Genomic DNA, 21,312 nt, shown 5'->3' with positions numbered 1-21,312 from the left:
TTTCAGATGGGGGTCGGCGGCATATTACATTTCTGGGGTCCTTGACATGAAATATTGAGAACCACTGATATATAAACATGAGGTTTTTCAGAAAAAAATTACATTTTAAAAAGACATTTTAAAAATTTCGCCAACCAAAAATTGGTTGGCAAATGCAGAAGTATAGAGCATTCTTCCGGGTGCTTCAAAACGCCACTGAGCGACTTCCATCCATCCATCCATCCATCCATCTTCAACCGCTTATCCGTAGTCTGGTCGCGGGGGCAACAGCTCCACCAGTGTTCCAGATGTCCCTCTACAGAGCAACTTCCACTGAAATGAATAGCGGCGGGGGGCGGGGCCGTCGCTCCCGGTCCGCTCTCCATCCTTTATAACTCGGTGGGTTTTCCAAGGTAGTGAGAAAGCTGCCTCTTTGTATGCAGGGGAGTGGTCTGAGCACTTTTATGGTGTGTGAGGCATTGCTGTGGTTCCATGAAACATATCCCCGACAAAGGTTAGAGGTGGGCTCGAGTATACAGCTCGCTACATTGACCCAAATGACATCACAGCCCCCCCCGCCTCCCTCTGTCTGTCTTCCTATTGGTTGACCCATGTGATGTCACAGCCCCCCCTCCCTCTGTCTGTCTTCCTATTGGTTGACCCCACGCGATGTCACAGCCCAGAGGAAAAACGTGAAGCTTCTCAAGCCTCACGTGACGTGACACGTCTCACGCGACGTCACAGCCCAGAGATGAAACGGCCACGGGAATAAATAAATACGATAACAATAGTGGAGGACCCCAGAAAAGAAAGGACCCCAGAAATTATATGTAATTGGCCGCCGACCCCCATCTGAAAATATGTTGTTCCAGGGAGGGACCCCCCCCCCCCCCCCCCCCCCCCCCAGAAGCAAAGATTTGAGTTCAAAATGTTCGCTCTGAAAGAATATATATTCAAAGATTTGCGCCACATTTTCGCGATTTTTGAAAAATAGCAGACCTACAAGCTCGTAGCGCGGCACTCAGTGCTGTGCTATGAGCTTGTAGATCTGCTATTTGTCAATAGCTAAAGTACAACAAAATGCTTAAAACACCAAAAGGGGTTCCCGCCCAGAATGGGATAATAATGGTAGGCTACTATGTTGACTTTCGCTTACCCAAACAGATGTCCAAATATACTCTAATATACACAGAGATAGTGAGCCGTACGTCTACTTCCCCTTGGCTGCAGATGGCTCACTATCAGCTCGCTGTGCCACTTGTCCTATGTGTGCTGTTCTTAACCGTCGATATTAGTATTTATTTTGTTGTGTTTTATGGTTGTTTGCATAGTCTGTTGAGTGTTGTACACTTGCACAGTATACTGTGGCAAGGGTGGGCAACATTGACGATGGAGAGGGCCACTATATTCACACATGCAATCATTCCGGAGGGCCACGTTGCATATTACTGTCATGGTAAAAAGTATCCGATCTACAAGCTCACAACGTGTCGCAGTGAGAAGCGTTTTGAGCTTGTAGATCAGCTATTTAAATCCAGTCATGTTTGGAAACAGCTGAAATCAATAATATATCAGTATTCTGATATTAACCAGCGAGCCGCATTAAGTGAAGGTGGGGGCCACATGCATTTTTGTTTTTGTTTTAAGATATTTTATACATTTTATAAACAAAGTAAACAAATAGAAATTCCTTAAATAAAATAATTAAAAAGGTATTGAAAATAGCAGATCTACAATTTCACAATGTGGTGCGAAGCAAGATGTTTGGAGCTTGTAGATCTGCCATTTCCACTATAGAGCCAATGTCTTATCTCTCTTGAGCTAAAAAGTTTTGGAACCACTGTCATAGTGGACGGTGGACCACAATGGAAACAACAAGCTTTGGCTTTTTCTTTGTGTTTACATCCACATTGGTGCTGTTGTGTATTGGTGACACTGTTGTTTTTTTAATTGCTTGTCAATGAGGTATTCTATTCTTACTGCGACGCGTTCGGAGCTTGTAGATCTGCTATTTTCGTCTAAAAGTGCCCTCTTACGGGATTTCAGCCCCTGCCTCTCTAACACTCTCTGCACGTCCCCTGGTACAATGTCTATGCGTGATTCTGCATACCATACCGCAGGGGTTCTCAACCCGTGGGTCGCGACCCCTCGGGGGGTCGCCAAATTATTTTAGGGGGTCCCCAATTTATTTTCAAAAAAAAAAAAAAAAAAAAAAAAGACTTTTTAAAATTTTATTTTCACGATTTTTCTAAAATAGCAGACCTACAAGCTCGTAGCGCGCCACTCGGTGGCGCGCTATGAGCTTGTAGATCTGCTATTTTTCAATAGCTAAATTATAACATAATGCTTAAAACACCAAAAGGGGTTCCCGCCCAAAATGGGTTAAGGTTATTGTAGCAGTCAATTTATATTGGGGGTCGGGAGGGGGCGGGGCGGGGGTCCCGAGACATTGCCAAAGCATTGCCGGGGGTCCCCGGCCAAAAACGTTGAGAACCCCTGCCATAACGTACCGTAGCGCACCGCACCGTACATGACATTTAAATTAAGACGTAATTCCTAACCCAGGGAGTGTGACAGAGTGACACAGAAAGATCTACAAATGCCTTCTAAATCCTGACAGTTTTCTGAAAAACCCTATGTTTCTATGTCAGTCACTCAACCTTTTTCACGTCAAGGACCCCCAGAATTATCTCTATTTGGCCACAGACTCCCATCTGAAAATATGTAGTTCCAGGGACCCCCCCATAATCAAATATTTGAGTTAAAAACGTTCACTGTGAAAAGAATATTTGGGACACATTTTCACGATTTTTCAAAAATAGCAGACCTACAAGCTCCTATGAGCTTGTAGATCTGCTATTTATCAACACACAGTTTACACACTAAATAAAACAATTTAGAAATTGGTGATCCTATTCTATATTGTATGATAAATATGTACAACAGTAAAATCATAAGTCTTTCTAGTTTTAATTTATAGTGAAAATCACACTTGTGTGAAGTGAGGGGTACAGCGAGGACATTATTTATATCAGCCAGATGTCTTACAGTACATCATCATTTACTGCCCCAAACAAACATCAAAGTCCATAGACTTGGCCTCTGACATAATTTTGGAAAGCCACGCATTGGACGGGCTAGCGCCCCTCTGTAGCCATCAATTGATTAATATTACCAGTGTTGATAGTTTATCATCATTATAATTATCAACAACATCATCATCATCATGTTTATCATCATCATCATCATTATCACCTGTTATGGGGATTTGTTACTTTCAACATCACCAAGGTTCAATGTTCAACTTCATTGTCAAAAACACCAATCCGTCTGACATCACCAACAACGACAGCAGAAGCAGCAACTCTAAATGTTTCATCTATGTGAAACATTTATTCCACAATAACAATATTATTTGTATACACCACAATTTACAGATAATTAACAGTGTGGCAGGTGGGGTTGTATATAGGAGAGCATTTATAGAATGTAGACACTAGAGGCCACTAGAACACTGTCAAACAATCCTACAATCTTCAGAATGAACTACAGACCTGTAAAGTTCCTGTTCGACATCTTAACATCCTGTTAAAGATCATCATCACCAGAGGCGTATCTACAATAAGGCGAGGGCAGGCGTCCGCCTGTCCAAATCCATTTCTGGCCTGGCCAAAATCCATACAATGAGAAGAAAGAGACAAAAACAAGACCTGAGAACTATTAAAATGGACAGCTGATTGGCCGTTGCGGTAGAGCGCGACCCTCAATCACCCATTGGAATGTAAATGCAAGCCTTTCAGCCTTTGTATCCTACTCGTCTGGCAGGTATATCTCTTTGAAAACCTTTAGTGCTACGATTGTGCGCAGGGAGACGACAATTAACACATCTTGCCTGTCCAAAATGTAATTCCTGGATACGCCACTGATCATCACACATCTCAACTTCAAAATGCATATCTTAAGGAGACATACAGGGTAAACCTTTAATCGTAAAACCTGTATAATTTGTAGTGGATGTGAAACTTGTTTATGCAGCGCGCGCGCGCGCACAGCGCGCACGCACGCACGCACGCACGCACGCACGCACGCACGCACGCACGCACGCACGCACGCACGCACGCACGCACGCACGCACGCACGCACGCACGCACGCACGCACGCACGCACGCACGCACGCACGCACGCACGCACGCACGCACGCACGCACGCACGCACGCACGCACGCACGCACGCACGCACGCACGCACGCACGCACGCACGCACGCACGCACGCACGCACGCACGCACACACACACACACACACACACACACACACACACACACACACACACACACACACACACACACACACACACACACACACACACACACACACACACACACATCGGCTACATAAATATGTCTGTTTTAATTCAATACATTGTTGAAGGTCACATGGGTTTCACATTTTTCGTTTTAAAAAGGTTGCTTTGTTCCACTGGGAAACTCATTTCCTATACACCTAAAAAAGCACCCTTGGCCAGTCCTAATGGTCTTTCTTTTACTTAAATTTTAAATACTTCCTTTTTATGTTCTACGTTTTCTTGATTTTCTTGATGTTTTCCTTTCCATTATATTCATTTTCTTACATATCTGTAATGATGAATAATTTAATTTGAAATAGTCTTCTTGATCCATATCATGGATTCATTGTGATACTGCCTTAAACATTTCTGAGTGGTGCAACCACTCCAAGGAACCTATGTGACTATGTGACTGTCCCGATGTTTAGAGTACCAATAGGGGGTGCTGTTGCACCACTCGCTTCAGACTGGTCTGATTTTTGACTGGTGCAACCACTGGGTGTCTGGGTATGAGCACGAAAACAGCATGGTTGTTTTTCACCACCTGTGCGCAACCTAACGCACACACAAACACACACGTATTAACTGTATATATGATGCTTTCGGGGGTGCCAGTACATTACAGTGACAGTACAGTACAGTAGAGGGTACAATAGAGGGACCGCCACACGGTAACTGTCATTTCTCAACCGTTTCGGACACGGCCCAGCCCCCTGGGCGCGTTCCTGGGGGTCTGGAGAACCCCGAGAAGGCGAGAACCCCCACATGGAGTTGCACCACTCACTTCACACGGGTGTGATTTTTATACATTTTGTACACATCACACTGTTGGGTGCATGCTTACAAAAAAGGTATCTTCAGAGAAAAAGACTATTTCTGCTACTAGACTGCTATTCCTTAGAAAATCAGACGAGCACTGTGATTCTCAGCAGGTCGTTGCACGTCATATTAAGTCAGTTATGAACTCAATACCCACCAACCAACCGCCCTTAGAGGGAGAAAATACCTAATGATGTAGGGAATTAATTCTGCTTTTGATGCTAAAGTGACGCATAGTTATGTGTAATCACGCCTGACCTATAATTGCCAATTATAATAACAAATTCATCATTATTCTAGGCTGGACCCGAGAGCATTATAGAAGCTATTAACTGTAGTGAGTTGGCAGACCTGTGTGCTGTTGCTGTTGCTGTACGTTTCATGGTTTTGTTTTGATGATGGATCCATTAATTATACACTGCATGTCTGTTAATTGTCAATAAGGATTGCAACTAAGTTCAAGTACATGTGGTGGGTGGCTGGGTGCATATAGTAATGTATGCAGGGCATGCCAGGAGAAGAAGTGTTCTAACTCAAGTTTAAGGAAGGATGCATGGAAATACAGTAGGTTAGTAGTTCAACAATCTGGGACTGACTTTTAATTATTAATGTTTTATTTTATAGTATGTTAATGACAATAATAATAATAGTACCTGGAATTTATATAGCGCTTTTCAACTCAGTCACTTTATATATTGTTTGTGGGGGGGCTAGGGGGGGGGGGGGGTCTAAGAGATGTGTTATGAGGGGAACAAAATAGTGAACATAACCAATACCATGGAAAATTGTGGGGTAAAGATCACGTGTTAGTGATTCGAAAGTATTCATAATGCTGTGCAAAATGTCAAAAACTAACACTGGTAAACAAATGTAGCCTGGCTAATAAGCCAGTATTTGAGTCTGGAGATGCTGTGTATGGATCTTGTTTCCCGGGGGGTGGGTTCAAACATTTTCTCTTTGACGCAATTGGTCAGAGCTACTGTCAGTCAAAGGTCTCAAGCATTGAACGTCACTGTACCAAAGCCCGCCCATATTGCATACCGTGTCCCGATTGGCCACACCAGTTCTCTGGTGTAGTAAATGGGCGTACAATTGAGCCTCTCCAGACCGTAATCCGCCGGCAGGCAATTTTTTTTTTGCCAATGGCTGATTTGGTCTGGCTTATTAGCCAGGCTAAAACAAATGCACCTGAGGGTGAATTGTTGCTGAACCAAGTCTCTCGATTATGACCTTTTATGATGTTTGAACTTCATGAGGCAAAACGTAATCACATCTTCAAGGCAGGCCACTGATCATTAATCCCAACAAGTTTCATGAAAATCGGTCAATCAAGTAGTTTTGCGTTTGCAAACAGTCAGACCTTGACCTTTGAGAAACTAAAGCTAATGATCTCTTCAGGGCAGCTTACTCAGAGTTGGAGTTTGTGCCAAAAACAAAACACATGGGTCGTAATAAACAGCAGAAATAAAGCCTGATTTCACAAAATGAGTGTCCAGCAATTGGCACCCGTGCACATCAAAGCAAAACTATAAAAAGTGGCCCTCGGGACACAGGTCTCCACCAGGATAGGAGCGTTTTAAAAGAAGTCCAGTGGCATTTCTTCCTCAGCCTAGTGGGGAAATGCAGTGTCACCACAATCAGATGCTGCCTTTTTTGTGGCATTCTGTACAAAACGGGCCACTAGTGTAAACTTTGGAAGCCAATCTTACCCAATCAGGATGGAATATGAGAAATCAAACAGACCCGTCTTGATCACATGACTATAGAGATCATGTGTACCGATTAGAAATTTTCATAATGTAAAAAAATGTGTTTTACATAAGTCGACCTCCTGGTTGCGCTATAAAGAGCAGATGTGAAAAATACAGGGCAAAGGTTTGTCCTTGGCCTCGAGAGTGTGCATATAAAGTGTTACACAGATCGGTGCAGTTATAGGTGAAATCACGAATAGGCCAGTTATAGCGCCACCATGAGGCTGATTTGAGAAGTGTCAAATGGCATTTGTTCCTAAGTCAGAAACCGTCACAGATCACAACCTTCAACCAACACAGCAGATCCACATCAGTCTTAAATTCCATTTCCTAAACTGATGGCTGTTACGTCAAAGCATAGAAAGGAAATACCAAACTCACACAGGATAATTCAAGTAACCAAGAGCCACATACACGTATAGTGTTCCTTGTAAAAAAAAAATAGGTGCTCGGATCGATCGGCCACCGATCGATGATCGGACGATTTTCACTCCCAATGACTAGATCGGTGGTCGGCAATTTACCAGATCAGCAGCCATCAGGTCTCACGATCTGCGAAAAAGGTAGTCCCGATCAAAAAACCTGATCTCACCACTAGTTAAAACCCACTACCCCCTATGGCAGACACAACACAACATGCATAGCCATTATAGCCAGAAACAGTCACTGAACAACATGTTGGGCCACACTGGGTCCCAAACAGTCACTGAACAACATGTTGGGCCACACTGGGTCCCAAACAGTTTGAATCACATTAGTATAATAAATACACACACACAGCATGTGTGAGAAGCAGCAGCAGAACACCACAAGCAGCAGCAGAACACCACAAGCAGCAGCAGAACACCACAAGCAGCAGCAGAACACCACAAGCAGCAGCAGCAAAAATAATAAGAATAAAAGTTCCTACCTTGAGCGCAGTATTGGGTTGCGGTGAAGTCCAGGGCTTGGACTGCGGTGAAGTCCTTGGGCTGCGGTGAAGTCCAGGGCTTGGACTGCGGTGAAGTCCTTGGGCTGCGGTGAAGTCCAGGGCTTGGACTGCGGTGAAGTCCTTGGGCTGCGGTGAAGTCCAGGGCTTGGACTGCGGTGAAGTCCTTGGGCTGCGGTGAAGTCCAGGGCTTTGACTGCGGTGAAGTCCTTGGGCTGCGGTGAAGTCCAGGGCTTGGACTGCGGTGAAGTCCTTGGGCTGCGGTGAAGTCCAGGGCTTGGACTGCGGTGAAGTCCTTGGGCTGCGGTGAAGTCCAGGGCTTGGACTGCGGTGAAGTCCTTGGACTGCGGTGAAGTCCAGGGGGCTGCGGTGAAGTCCAGGGCTTGGACTGCGGTGATTGATAGTACCTGGTCTGGAGTAGGTTGGGAGGAACACCATAAGCTAAGAAAGAAAGAAAGAAAGAAAGAAAGAGAGGATTTTTTTCCACACTAAAACATGATCATCAGGTATTATTATTATATAAGGAAGAAGATTCTTTTTTTTTGTTTTTTTTAGTATGGCACGAATGATTATTTTTGGTTTGTGGAGTGCTGTTGTGAGGTGGTGAGGCCACGGTGAGAGGCGTGCAGAAAATAGGAGAGCTGCAAACTCAACACGCTGTGTACTATATAATGTATATACGGTAATATAAATGAGGCTGACTAAGTTTGCAAATAACGGCCCATGGGCGCTTATACGGACGAGTAGCCTACTTGTTATTATTGTATTTGTTATTTGGCCCAAAAAGATTTTTATATAATCCGTTAATCACACAATCAAAGACCGAATCGTTTGCAGCTGGTGTTAATTACCTCGCGCTGCACAAGGGTATTCACTATAGCGCCCACACCGTCACTAACTTGTGGATTATAGTTTGGTAAACTGAAAAGTAAAAAAAAATGTAGTTGTCCTGTCCTGTCTTGAGTGGTGCGCCCGCTGCCTGTGTGTGGGGGAGGGGAGGGGAGGGGAGGGGGGGTGCGGGGAGGAGGAATATCACTGCACTCGGACTCAGTGGCAGTACACTGAGCGACACGCAGCCGCTCTATACGTGTGTGTGTGTGTTAGGCTGCACAACAGTGACACTTTGTGGTGAAAACCAACCAAACACTATTTTAGTGCTCGGACACAGCCAGGGACACACATAGCTGTCTATAGGAGTGGTTGCACTACTTAAAAAATCCACCGTAGACATGTTATGAGCTACTTCATATTGTCAAGACATTCCGTGCCGTGATATTTTGTGTTTGGAAGCACTCGTTTTTTATTAATGGGTCGTGCTGCTGCCTCCTGCATTATGTGCAAATTTGAAACAGGTACGCAGGGCCGTTCATTGACTTCGACTCCAACACAAAGAATCACCTGCACAGAATGTCTTGACAGAAAGTAGCTCATAACATGTCTGGATTTTTAATGATACAAATGCTTTGCAGTTTGAAAGAGGATAATTGCTTTCCCTACAGCTGCAATGTTGGTGAGTTTAACGTTGTTTACTACAAGTGGATCGCAAATGCAATTTGTATTTATGGGCAGTCACTGGATGGTATTGCAACTCTATAGATTCATCCCATTATTAAATAAATCTAGTGTTGCAAATTGCTCTAGGGAGTCATATACTGTATATTGTCCTTTATTGTCAAGTGACAAGGGTTGTAAAGTCTGTTGCGCTCCTCTTCAACAGACCTGGAGGAGACTAGCCCCATATGTGCCCTCTCCCTACGCTCATTCTGTAGCTCCGAGATGAGGTCACAGACAGAAACCCCTCCCACCCCGTTCAGAAACGGCGCATGTTTCCACAATTCCCCATTGCTTACCCTTTTCTTAACAATGCACCAAAACCTTGAAGTGACGTTCCGGGTTTACACTAATTTACCGTCAACAACGCCAAAGAAAATCCAACTAGCGATTTGAACCGAGCCTTTACGAAGAGAATTTTGTCAGTCGCTTCCATGTTTATCAAGGGATTGGTGCGTGTGCGCGGGCATGTCGAGTGAACTGAAGTCAGTTGGACATTTTCGACCAGGGGAGGCGCCGGGGAGGCGCTAAAGCTTTTCAACTTCCTTGAAAAACATGCTAAACAACCGCTGTAACACTCGTGTAACCGTTTAAAGTTGGATTTTCTTTGGCGTTGTTGACGGTAAATTAGTGTAAACCCGGAACGTCACTTCAAGGTTTTGGTGCATTGTTAAGAAAAGGGTAAGCAATGGGGAATTGTGGAAACATGCGCCGTTTCTGAACGGGGTGGGAGGGGTTTCTGTCTGTGACCTCATCTCGGAGCTACAGAATGAGCGTAGGGAGAGGGCACATATGGGGCTAGGAGGAGACCTGTGTTGATGCAGGCAACAACGCCTGCGTTCCTCGCGTCACGTTTAATAAACGTCAGAGCGTGACCTTTTTACATTTAAGTCACACCATGACGTAATATGTATACGATATTACGTCAATAGGTGAGGTAATGAATGTTTTGCCAAACCTTTCAAGTTGACGTAATATTATGAGAATGTGTTGAAAGTCCTCCTCTTTGGTCATCATTTGCAGACCTTTAAAAAGTGCTTTCATTCCATTAAACATATAATTAGTAGTATAATATAAACATGATTCTCTTCTCCAATCCTTACAATGTGTGTCATTTTGAGTTCCAGGGCATGGCAATTAGTACTTTAATGGCCTGTTAATTCCAGTTAAATCACTCACCTGGAGAACAAACAGTTTTAGCCCAAACATTTAAACTCTCGTAGAGGTTTTTTTTCGATTCTGACGTTTGGGCTAAAACAGTTTAGTTTGTAGTCTTTCAACTGTCAAAGATGTGACTCAGCAGATTTCACTCCAAGCAACAATTCTACTCAACTTCCGTTCCATGAGGTGGAACGTTACATTAAAAGCAGTTAAGTTAACTATTTTTTGTTTCTTAATTCCAAACAAAACGGAGCTTGTAGCCTGCAGTGTGTAATGGAGACTGTGTTTGTTTGCAGGTGTGGGGGAAGGGGGCGGGGCAACCGGGGGGTTTTAAAGAGCCGGCGTGAAGCCTGCTTAGGGAGTGTCCAACAATAACCTGAAGGCTGAATTCACGGGGTGTCTGAAGCACATTATAGCCTAATTGTGTGTCTCAATTCACTGGTTTGCATTTTTGAAGATCTGCCCCCTTGGATGTTGCTGTCCCAGACAGACAGAGAAGCATGTTGCTTCACATGCTTCTCTAAAGTTTAGATGAATGAATAACAACTAAGAGAAATACTTTGTTTGAGAATACAGTCAAGTGAAGTGAGACAAAATAAGCCATCACACTAGGCATAGGCAAGTCAATGGAGCAATAGGCTAGGTCTGCTAAAATTACATTATGTTAGATAATTGTTAAATTAAATAATCTTTGTTTAAACAGGGTATTATGATATTGTGCTGTTTTTTTAGCACATGTTTTGGTTCTATTACTCTTCCAGCGAAACATATCAAAATTACGTTTTAACTGAAAATGTTACGTGATAATAATGACATCACTTTGCACTTCAACCTATGAGGCATCTGTCAACTTTATTATTTCATGGTCAGATTATTAGAATCCCACTGATTTCCACATATCCCGCCATTGAGTAAGCCTGCAGACTACAAGTATAGTAAAGTGTAATACATTGTTTTAAATTATTCTCAAACGTGCATACTTCTTTTTTAATTATATTTATTATACCGTATTTTATTATACCGTATTTGTTTCAATTTTAGGACAGTATAGGCTAATTTACGAACAAAGATAAGCAATCACTAATCAGTACAGGTCAGGGGTGATGTCTTTAGCTTGCATTGTAAATTAAAATAGCTGCAAGCAGTGATAACAAGGCCCAAGCAATAACAAGCAATAACCAAAAAAACAATATGCAATATGCACAATAAGCCATAGAAACATAGAACAATGAAGTTCGGTGAGTGAGTAGCAAAGTAGTTTTGTTTATTTTCACTAAAGTCGGGAGCCGATACCACGGCAGTGGAATTTCCTTTCCATGTGCAGCAGAGGAGCGCTTGGCAGGGCGTTAGGGAGAACTCTCTAACACTCTGGACCAGGGCTAGGAGGGTGTCACTCGTCCCATCTGGTACCCAGGAAGGGTGGCCCTTTGGACGGGTCGAGCAGCCGAGCGAGAGCCCCCTCCCAGCCCCTGGAAGTGCACCTACAGTAACTTATGCAAATTGCTACTAGCAAATACTAGCCTAATTGTCTTTAAGATTAACTCTTATGCCCAGGCGGTGGCGTAACCGTCTGGGCACCCGACTGGTAATCCAGTCGCAGTGTGCCGCGGGTTCGACTCCCGAGCCCGACACGGCCTTTACTGCATGTCTACCCCCATCTCTCTCCCGTTTCCTGTCAGCCTACTGTCTGTCCCTTCAAAAAACCAATAAAAGGCGTAAGCCGCAAAAAAATATCTTTAAAAAAAAAAGATTAACTCTTATTATTAAGGCTGTCAAAGTTAACGCGTTAATCGTGCGTTAACTCAACGTCCTTTTAACGGCGTTAATTTAATTAACGCGCGATTAACGCACGGTGAAGTTTGACAGAACGGTTGAGAGACGCATGCATCTGAATGCAGGCAGGCAGATTCCAATAGCCCCGCCTCTCTCTCATCCCCCCCCCCACTCTCTCTCTACCATTCCCACACTCAGTCCGGACTCCGGACCGTCAGTACTATAGTATAGGGCTGCAACAGTTGAGCAGTGAGCAGAGGCTGAATGCCTCCATTCGGCTCGTTATTAATTAATTTGCTTCACAATGTGTTAGATCAGAAGCTCTTTGAAGTGGGCATTGGGCAAAAGCAAAACTCTGGCAGTTTTGGTTGACAAACATAGTTAGTTAGTTGTGGAAGCTTGATGCTAATCATGCTACACAGACCATGCTAATGAGCGCTAAAGCTAATGTTGACTTGCAGGAGAGAGGGGCAGGGGCTCTCGTGTGTGTGTGTGTGTGTGTTGAGTTGTTTCCCCCTTCCATGGCATTTGCAATAAAGCAAGCATTCTCCCATGTTGAGTATTTAAAACTTGAAAAGACCACCAGTGGTCCCTGAGGGGATTCCAGGTGGCCCACAGCTAAATGATGGAGGGTTGGTAACCAAATGAACCCTTATAGATCTTTAACTCTCAAGAGTTGAATAATTGTTAAACAAATGCATTACTTAAAGTTAATTTACAAGAAGTCTACACAATTAGAGAACTTAGAATTGTTTTTATTTTGATCAACATACAGCCTGTTATCTCTCTCATCAATACAGTTCTTTAGTTTGGGTCTGGAAGGCTAAATGTCATCAAATGGTGGTCCGTGGCTCAAATGCAGAATAAATAATGGACCTTGATATGAAAAATCTTAAAAACCACTGATTTAAGGTATATTTAGAACGGATAAAAAATATGCGATTAATTTGCGATTAATCGGCGATTAACTATGGACAATCATGCGATTAATCGCGATTAAATATTTTAATCGACTGACAGGCCTACTTATTATATGATGGTAAATATGTTGCAAAATGCAAGACCTTGTAGATTTGAGCACTTGTATAATACAACTTGAAATGTTCATACACCGGGAACCTTGCTGTTGCCAGGCATCCGGCCACTCTACCCCTGAGCCACCGCCGCCCCCTAGTGGCCACTCTACCCCTGAGCTACCGCCGCCCCCTAGTGCTACCACTCAGCCTGTGTCTCGGGGAAGGACATGTTTATCCATGGGGGATGGACCAAGAGTGAATACACTAATGACATCTACAAGTTGGACACCACCACAATGGTCTGGACTTTAATTAACGCCAGAGGAACTCCACCTCCTACTACAGAACATCACTCTGCCTCAATCATCGGGAGAGAGATCGTGTCATCCTCTTTGGAGGTGACTACATCCCTGATGACCTGTATGTCTTAGACTTCAGTCCTAACCTCAAGAGATTAGGTAAGCTAGCAGTTATTCAGTGGGATGGACTTGCAAATATCTCTTTGGTTCCATTTTTACACTCTCTGAGATACACTGACACCACGCTAGACAGGAACGCCCAAAAACGTCACATCCAGTTTTAGCCTGGGGTAAGAATTTTCTATGGCTGCCAATGCAACTTGGTCCAATCCTTAATCACATACGGACAAACATCTATGCCGATGCTATGTAACTTGCGGAGGTAGCGTGCCTTGTCCACGGGCAACAGAACGTATGGCATTGCAAAAACGTTTGATAATCGCTACTCTGCTCAATATTGTTTTTAAAATGCCGCAAATTGCATTGCAGTAAACGAGAGCAAATCACAACTTCCCCCGGAGGTGGGCGGAGTCACAGTTTGAGGCGCTGATTACGCGCTGTGGTGTCAGTGTATACAGACCCGTAACGGTTGGTTTTGGTGGACTAACTGTCAATCATTTAGCCGGGGACCCCCCCTGGAACCCCCCTGGGGGCACCTGGACCAGACGTTGAGAACCGGCGACGGAGACGCTTCATTCAGACCTTCAACATAATGTTCATCCCTCATTCGGGAGACTTTCTGAATGTTTTTTTTCCCCTCACTAGCATCGGGAAGAACGCTGCATGTCTTTCGCCGTTCATAGAGTTCTACATAAATAAACTAGAGAGCGGACATCCCCGCCCCAGCTATTCATTTCAATGGAAGTTGCTCAGTGGAGTTTGAAGCACCCGGAAGTCTTCCAGAAGTACCTCTGTTGGTACCAAGGCCCCAGTGAGGCTCTCCAACGTTGAAGCACTCTGCCCTAGTGGTAAGAGGAGGGACTGCAGGCGGACCTGTGGAGTTATGACGAGTTATTACACACACACTAAAAGCTGGTGCCTCATGACGTCACTGAACCTCCGTCCACCTCCATGAACGTCCTGCAATTCCAGCTTTGGCCAGTTGGGTGTTGGCTTCCACGTTGGCCAGCCGCTCTGGGGGCATGCCTGCTTTCGTCCCTATCTGTTGAATAAAAATCACACTTGTGTGAAGTGAGGGGCACCTGGTAATGTTGAAATGAAGCATCATTTTGACTAATATAGAAGTCGCTTTCATTCACTTCCGCTATATTCTGTACGTTACGAGACATAAATACAGTGTGTTATTGTATAAAATAAAACAAAATCAGTCACAAGATGTATTTATATTGGCTCACGTCGTCACGTCAGTGCCCTAAACAAACATTAAAAGTCCATAGACTTGGCTGTCATTCGATTTTTGTTAGAAGTGCTCTAAACAAAGTGACCCTCATAAAAGGCACTTGCTTCTCTTGGAATTTCATCCTATGCCCAGCTTTGTGTGTTTGTGTACCACTTAATGGGATGATTTGATTGGCCGAGCACGGGATGTGATGATGTATGATGATGATAAGAGCGCCTCTCACTTCACACAAGTGTGATTTTTTGAGTGGTGCAAACCACTCAAAAACAACCAGCTTTGTCTGTATGTTTGTGTACCTGTGTACGTGTCCGTGCACAGGTGAGCATGGTTACCATGGTCACTGACATTACGTCAGACCACAGCTGATCAGGCTATATAAGACCTTGCACCACTCAGTTCACACGGGTGTGATTTTTTATTAACCAGGAGGCACTTCAAATACAAAACAAAAGTTTATATAAAACGGCTACACATTTTGTCCAAACATCACAAACGTTCCTGACCTGGTGGAGACCTGTGCTCCAAGGAGCACTTTTTGATGATAAATCATCATCGTCGCAACGCATTGTGAGTTTGTAGATGTATAGGGTTAAAGTGGTTAAATTGATTGATGCATTCTGTGTTAACACATTTTCTGGGGACCCCCTGGAACCCCTCCCCCCAAGGGACACTGAGGGTCTCTAGATTCCACTTTGAGAACCATTTATTTAGAGTCGACTTCAAAGTCCTCCTACGTGTTTTGAAAGCACTGAATGGACTGGGATCAGCTTATCTCATAGACTCGCTAAAAATACACATGCCTACACATCTTAAATGGTAAATTGTGCATTTATATAGGGCCTTTATCCAAGGCGCTTTACATATATTGTGCATTATACATTCACCCATTCACACACACATTCACACACCGATGCCGGAGGAAACCATGCAAGGCACCAACCAGCACATCGGGAGCAATTAGTGGTTCAGTGTCTTGCTCAAGGACACTTCAACACTAACTCTGGGGGATCCCGGGTTCGAACTGGGAACCTTGCGGTTCCCATCGGAGTGATCAGACCACTCTACCCCTGAGCCATCGCCGCCCCTGCCGCCCCATCTTCTGCTGCAGGCTCTATACAAAGTTACAATGAAAACCCTGAAGAAAAATGGTGATTCTGCATTCATCAACTACCTTCCCGTATGTGGAATACATTACCTCAAAACCCAGGGAGGTGAGCACAGTCAACATATTAAAGGAGTGGTATTCAATATTTTTCTTATCCATTATTTATTCTGCATTTGAGCCACGGACCACCATTTTATGGGATTTAGCCTCTCAGACCCTATAGCCTAAACTTTGAATATTTTGTTTTGTCCACAACTACATGCTGTGTTGATGTGGTACTAGGCAAATGATAGTGTTGTAGTTCTCGAGACATGGTCTCGTCTCGAGACCGGTCTCGAGACCACATTTTCGTTGTCTCGGTCTTGTCTCGGTCTCGCGCCTCTCGCCTTTTTTGTCTTGCGGTCTCGTCTTGGTCTCGCCCCTCATTTGTCTTGGTCTTGTCTCGGTCTCGCGCCTCTCTCCTTTTTTGTCTTGCGGTCTCGTCTTGGTCTCGCCCTTCATTTGTCTTGGTCTCGTCTCGGTCTCGGACCAATTGTCTCGGGTCTCTTCCCCCACCGAGACCACTCGAGACGAGACAATGCAAAACGTTCTATCAACCCGATCGCAAGGACTGATCCGGTGATCCCATTAATATTAACATTAAAGACAGCTGTAGGAGCGCAGCGCAGCGCAGAAGAAGAGCAGACGTCTAATCTTAAGTCTATTGAAATTGGGTTAGAACATGTTCTGATTGTATGAAATGATATCAGGCTGGCATAAATAAAGTGTTGGCCGGGTGGTGGAGAGTTACACAGCGGCACAGCCTGACTTTTTAGGTATAGTGCGAACGGTGCGGCTTGAGAGGCCTCACGCTAGACAGCTTTTTTTAATTATTTGAAATGGGAATGGGGCTTTAAAGGTGATATAGACAAGTTTTCAGACAAAATTTAAAATATATATAAATGTATGTAAAAACAACAAAAAAAGTGTTGTAACCTGCCGTTTTTTTCTTCTTTCTAATTATTTGTTTGGTCCAAAATATTGTTTGTGTTGTCATGAGTTGTCACGACTCGAGTTGGCTTTGTCCGCGGCGTAACCGTCTTTAAATGGCGTGGAACAAACTCCCACTGTACCTTCGACAGGCAGCCTCTGTAGACATTTTTAAAGCTCAGCTCAAGACCCACTTTTACACCCTTGCTTTTAATTGATTTATCTGTCTTTTAAAAAAAATGTTATTCATGTCCTCACTGTATTGTTTATGCCCTGCTTTTCTTTTCTTTTTTGTGTAAAGCACTTTGAGCTGCATTTCATGTCATGAAAGGTGCTATACAAATAAAGTTTTATTATTATTTATTATTATTAAATAAATACTTTAAGAAATGTCTATGAGGAAAATGCATTGGGTTTCATTTCCTGGTCCAGGGTAGGAGGCGGGACTGCGACGCTCTATATGGTCACACCTCACGACATCACACCTCCAGGTCACGCCTCGTGACATCACTGTGACATCCATATATGGTCACGCCTTGTGACATCACTGTGACATCCATATATGGTCACGCCTTGTGACATCACTGTGACATCCATATATGGTCACGCCTCGTGACATCACTGTGACATCCATATATGGTCACGCCTCTCACGCCTTGTGAAACATCACGCCACCATATATGGATCTCCAATCTCCATATATGAAGATCACGACACTGACCTCATCTAACCCTGGATAACCATACATGGAGATGACTGAATCATCAGATCTAGATCTCTCTATATGGAGCCGGCCACTGCGGCCAGCAACTCTACATCTGACCTCAAACCCTTAGATCTCCATATTTGCATGCTGACCTGCACTGACATTGCATATGTTGACCCTTCCCCACCAGTCCTTCCTGTTCTGACATTCCATATGTTGATCTGACCTCATCAAACCCTGTACACTCAAGACACGCTCCATATATGGCCAGTACAGAATTCATTCCATGTTGATCTGACCCCCCCATGCCAAAGCACCAGCGGCATTCGGCCGTCACCCAGGCGGATGCGTGCACGCGACCTCACCACCAAGGTGGCTTCTCGCAGTCAGGCGTCTTACTGGTCGTAATAGAAGATTATTTTATATCAGTGTGATAAACTAACCTTTTATGCTTTTAACCTCACTTTTAAGTCACTACAAAACATAAATTATGATAAAATCTTTATCTTTGGGGTACAGACCCTGCGTAAGTGGGTATGAGGAGCTACAGCTATATGACAAATTGTAATAAAACAATTATACACTTATACCATTAATGCTGGTAGAAAATATATGTTTTGAATCTAAACCGATTAAACTAGATCTTTGGTTTCAATGGACATACGGTACTAGCGTTAAATTAAATAAACCACAACACAATTAGTTATAGATTAAAACATAATAAAATCACCAGAGAAAATCACTGCTACTTTTATGTTTTATAGGCTGCTAATTTGAATAATGCAAACGGAATAATTAAATAATTTGAAACTAACAGTAAACTAACACTAGTTTAATATGAATAAAGGCATGAATAAATCACACGCACGCACGCACATGCGCGCGTGCGCGCGCACACACACACACACACACACACACACACACACACACGATACTGGAAGAAAGAATCGAAATCTCAGTCATATGACTATCAGTGATCACTGATCAGTGATGAAATCAGTCAGTGTGAGGGGCTTCTTATGTGTCAATGTAGCCAGACCACAAACCACATTTCCATGGTGCACATACTTACACAGACGTTTGTAGCCTACGTGCGTTTGTACCTCACGTACAAACGCACGTCATACAAACCTCAGTCTACAGTTGCATTTTGGTGAGAATGGCCTGGGTGGGAACATTTGTTTCTGTCATTGTAACTGAGTGAACTGCGACCAGTAGGTTCCTGTTTCTCATACTGTATACGTGACTACAGCATAGACAAAACCAAGTTGTGAGGTTTTTTAGGCACTTACAGTATAACCACCAATAAACCACATAGCACCTTAACACTTTGATTGCTGGAAGATCTCAACAGGCCTATTTGGATGTTGCTGCCATTTAACATTGCACAAAGGCCTTGTTCGGGGGCCCACAGTAAAATGTTCTCTTATAGCGAGAATCACACGCCTACATCAAAAGAAAGCTGAACTTGTCCACTTCAATTAAAAAAATACATTTTGATTTTACCATGTTCCATTCTGGAGATATTGACCTTTTTGCAACACCTGCATTTGCCTGGAAGTGGTTATCTTGAACAGCGAGCAGAGTTATGGATGGTTTAAAGTCAGAGACATTGACAGGCAGATATAAAATTGAACCCAATAAATATCCTATACATCCTATACACCGAATGAAAGCCCTGAATGTGTACTTTTACGAGGAAAAGAGTAAACATTGATCCCATGTACAGTTAGACAGTAATTGGTTATTGAATGCAGCTTGTGCCCACCAGATAACTTCAGAGAAGACATGGACGTGAACTCCTCAATATTCACAAAATAAGGCCTATAATAAAAATCACACCCATGTGAAGTGAGTGGTGCAACTCTGACAGAGTTGCACCACTCACTTCACATGGGTGGGATTTTTATTATTACTACAGTAGAAGTTTTTTTCTTATGAAAGCAGAGAGTCTTCTGTTTCATACGGTATATAGTATTTATATGTTGCTATAGGCCTTATTTTGTGAATATTGAGTTTGGGTCCATGTCTTCTCTGCAGTTATATCTGGTGGGCGCAATGTGCATCCACCCAGTATCCAATTTATGACAAACTGTACATGGGATCAATGTTTACTCTTTTCCTCGTAAAAGTACACATTCAGGGCTTTCATTCGATGTATAGGATGTATAGCATATTTATTGTGTTTATTGTTATATCTGCCTGTCAATGTCTGACTATAAACCTTCATAACTATGCTTTCTTTTTGATGATGATTGCCGCCTCGCCTAATCTATCTCACTGCTTTCATTGTTTTGATCGCAGTAACATTGGGGGGGGGGGGGGGTCATGGGCACATTGGGCAGCAAAAGTCTTGATCCGTACGGCTATAAAAAGTCCCATTCCACCGTTCGGTTCAGAACTATAGTATAACGGTGAGACGCGTTGTCATCAGCTGATTTTGTTTTTCAAGCTAGTGTAGGGGAACATGCCTGGGCATGCTAGCCTGGCACGGCCAGACTCATAGCGAGGGTTCACTGATGTTTCCTCCGGGGAAGAATCTTCAGTGAATCCCCGCTATGAGGCTGGCCAAGCCAGGCTATGGGCATGCAGCTTGGGGGCGATGGAGGGGAAAAAAAGCGTCACCCGGCTGTGATGTCGACGAGAAGGAAAAAATGACTTCCACAGATGACAACACCACGGTTTAGGTCGCGGAAAAGTTCGTTATACATTACACCCGGGTCGATTACGTCCCCGACGCGTTCATTGCGGTCTTATCACTACAATTATAATGAATAAAAAAGCGTTACAATCACACGTCTGAGCGATCTCCGATTATGACGGCTCTGCATGGCGATACGTGATCCACCAACGGAACACTGTCTTGTCGTGGCGGCCCCTCGATACTGTGGTTAGTTCGTAGTATTGTAGGCTCGGGGATCGTTTGGTCGCTACAGTATGAAGAAGGAAACATGCATCTGTCCATGTGTGTTGCAGATGTTATGCATTTGCAATGCCGATCTGGCAGCGTTCCGTTCAGCGTTCATCATGTTTTTTTCCGAGAGACAGAGGAGAGCATGTACCCCCTCGCAAGATCCTCCTCCTGGAGAAACAGGAGGGGAGGGGGGAATCAAATGTCCGAGCCGAGGTGGAAAGCCTGGTGAGGCGAGGTTAGGTGAAATGTGATTCTTTTCACACATCGGCATGGGCGCAGCGGCATCCATTACACTGGCTTCTACACGTAAAGCGGCCCGCCCTCCTGTTTTCAGGAGGGGAGGGGGGTTTTGTTTTTTTGTTTTTTTTTCTGATCACGTGAGCGGGAGTAAGCAGCAATGATAGGGCGATGGTTCTTCATTGTCCGGGTGGGTAAAAAGATGAATGAAAGTATGCTATAAAAAAGTGATTGAAACGTATTGATACGTGATCCGCACCCGACGTTTGATTAATTGATAACGTATTGATACGCGATTCGCGTCGGCTGTGTTAACAGGGAGCTTGATGAGAAAGACAGAGACACATGAAGGAAATGTGTGTATGGAAATATAGAATACATATGTATTGTTTATCGTCACA

Source organism: Electrona antarctica (genome assembly GCF_951216825.1).
Source record: "Electrona antarctica genome assembly, chromosome: 7".
Taxonomy (NCBI): Eukaryota; Metazoa; Chordata; class Actinopteri; order Myctophiformes; family Myctophidae; genus Electrona; species Electrona antarctica.
Note: the sequence above shows the minus strand (reverse complement) of the source record.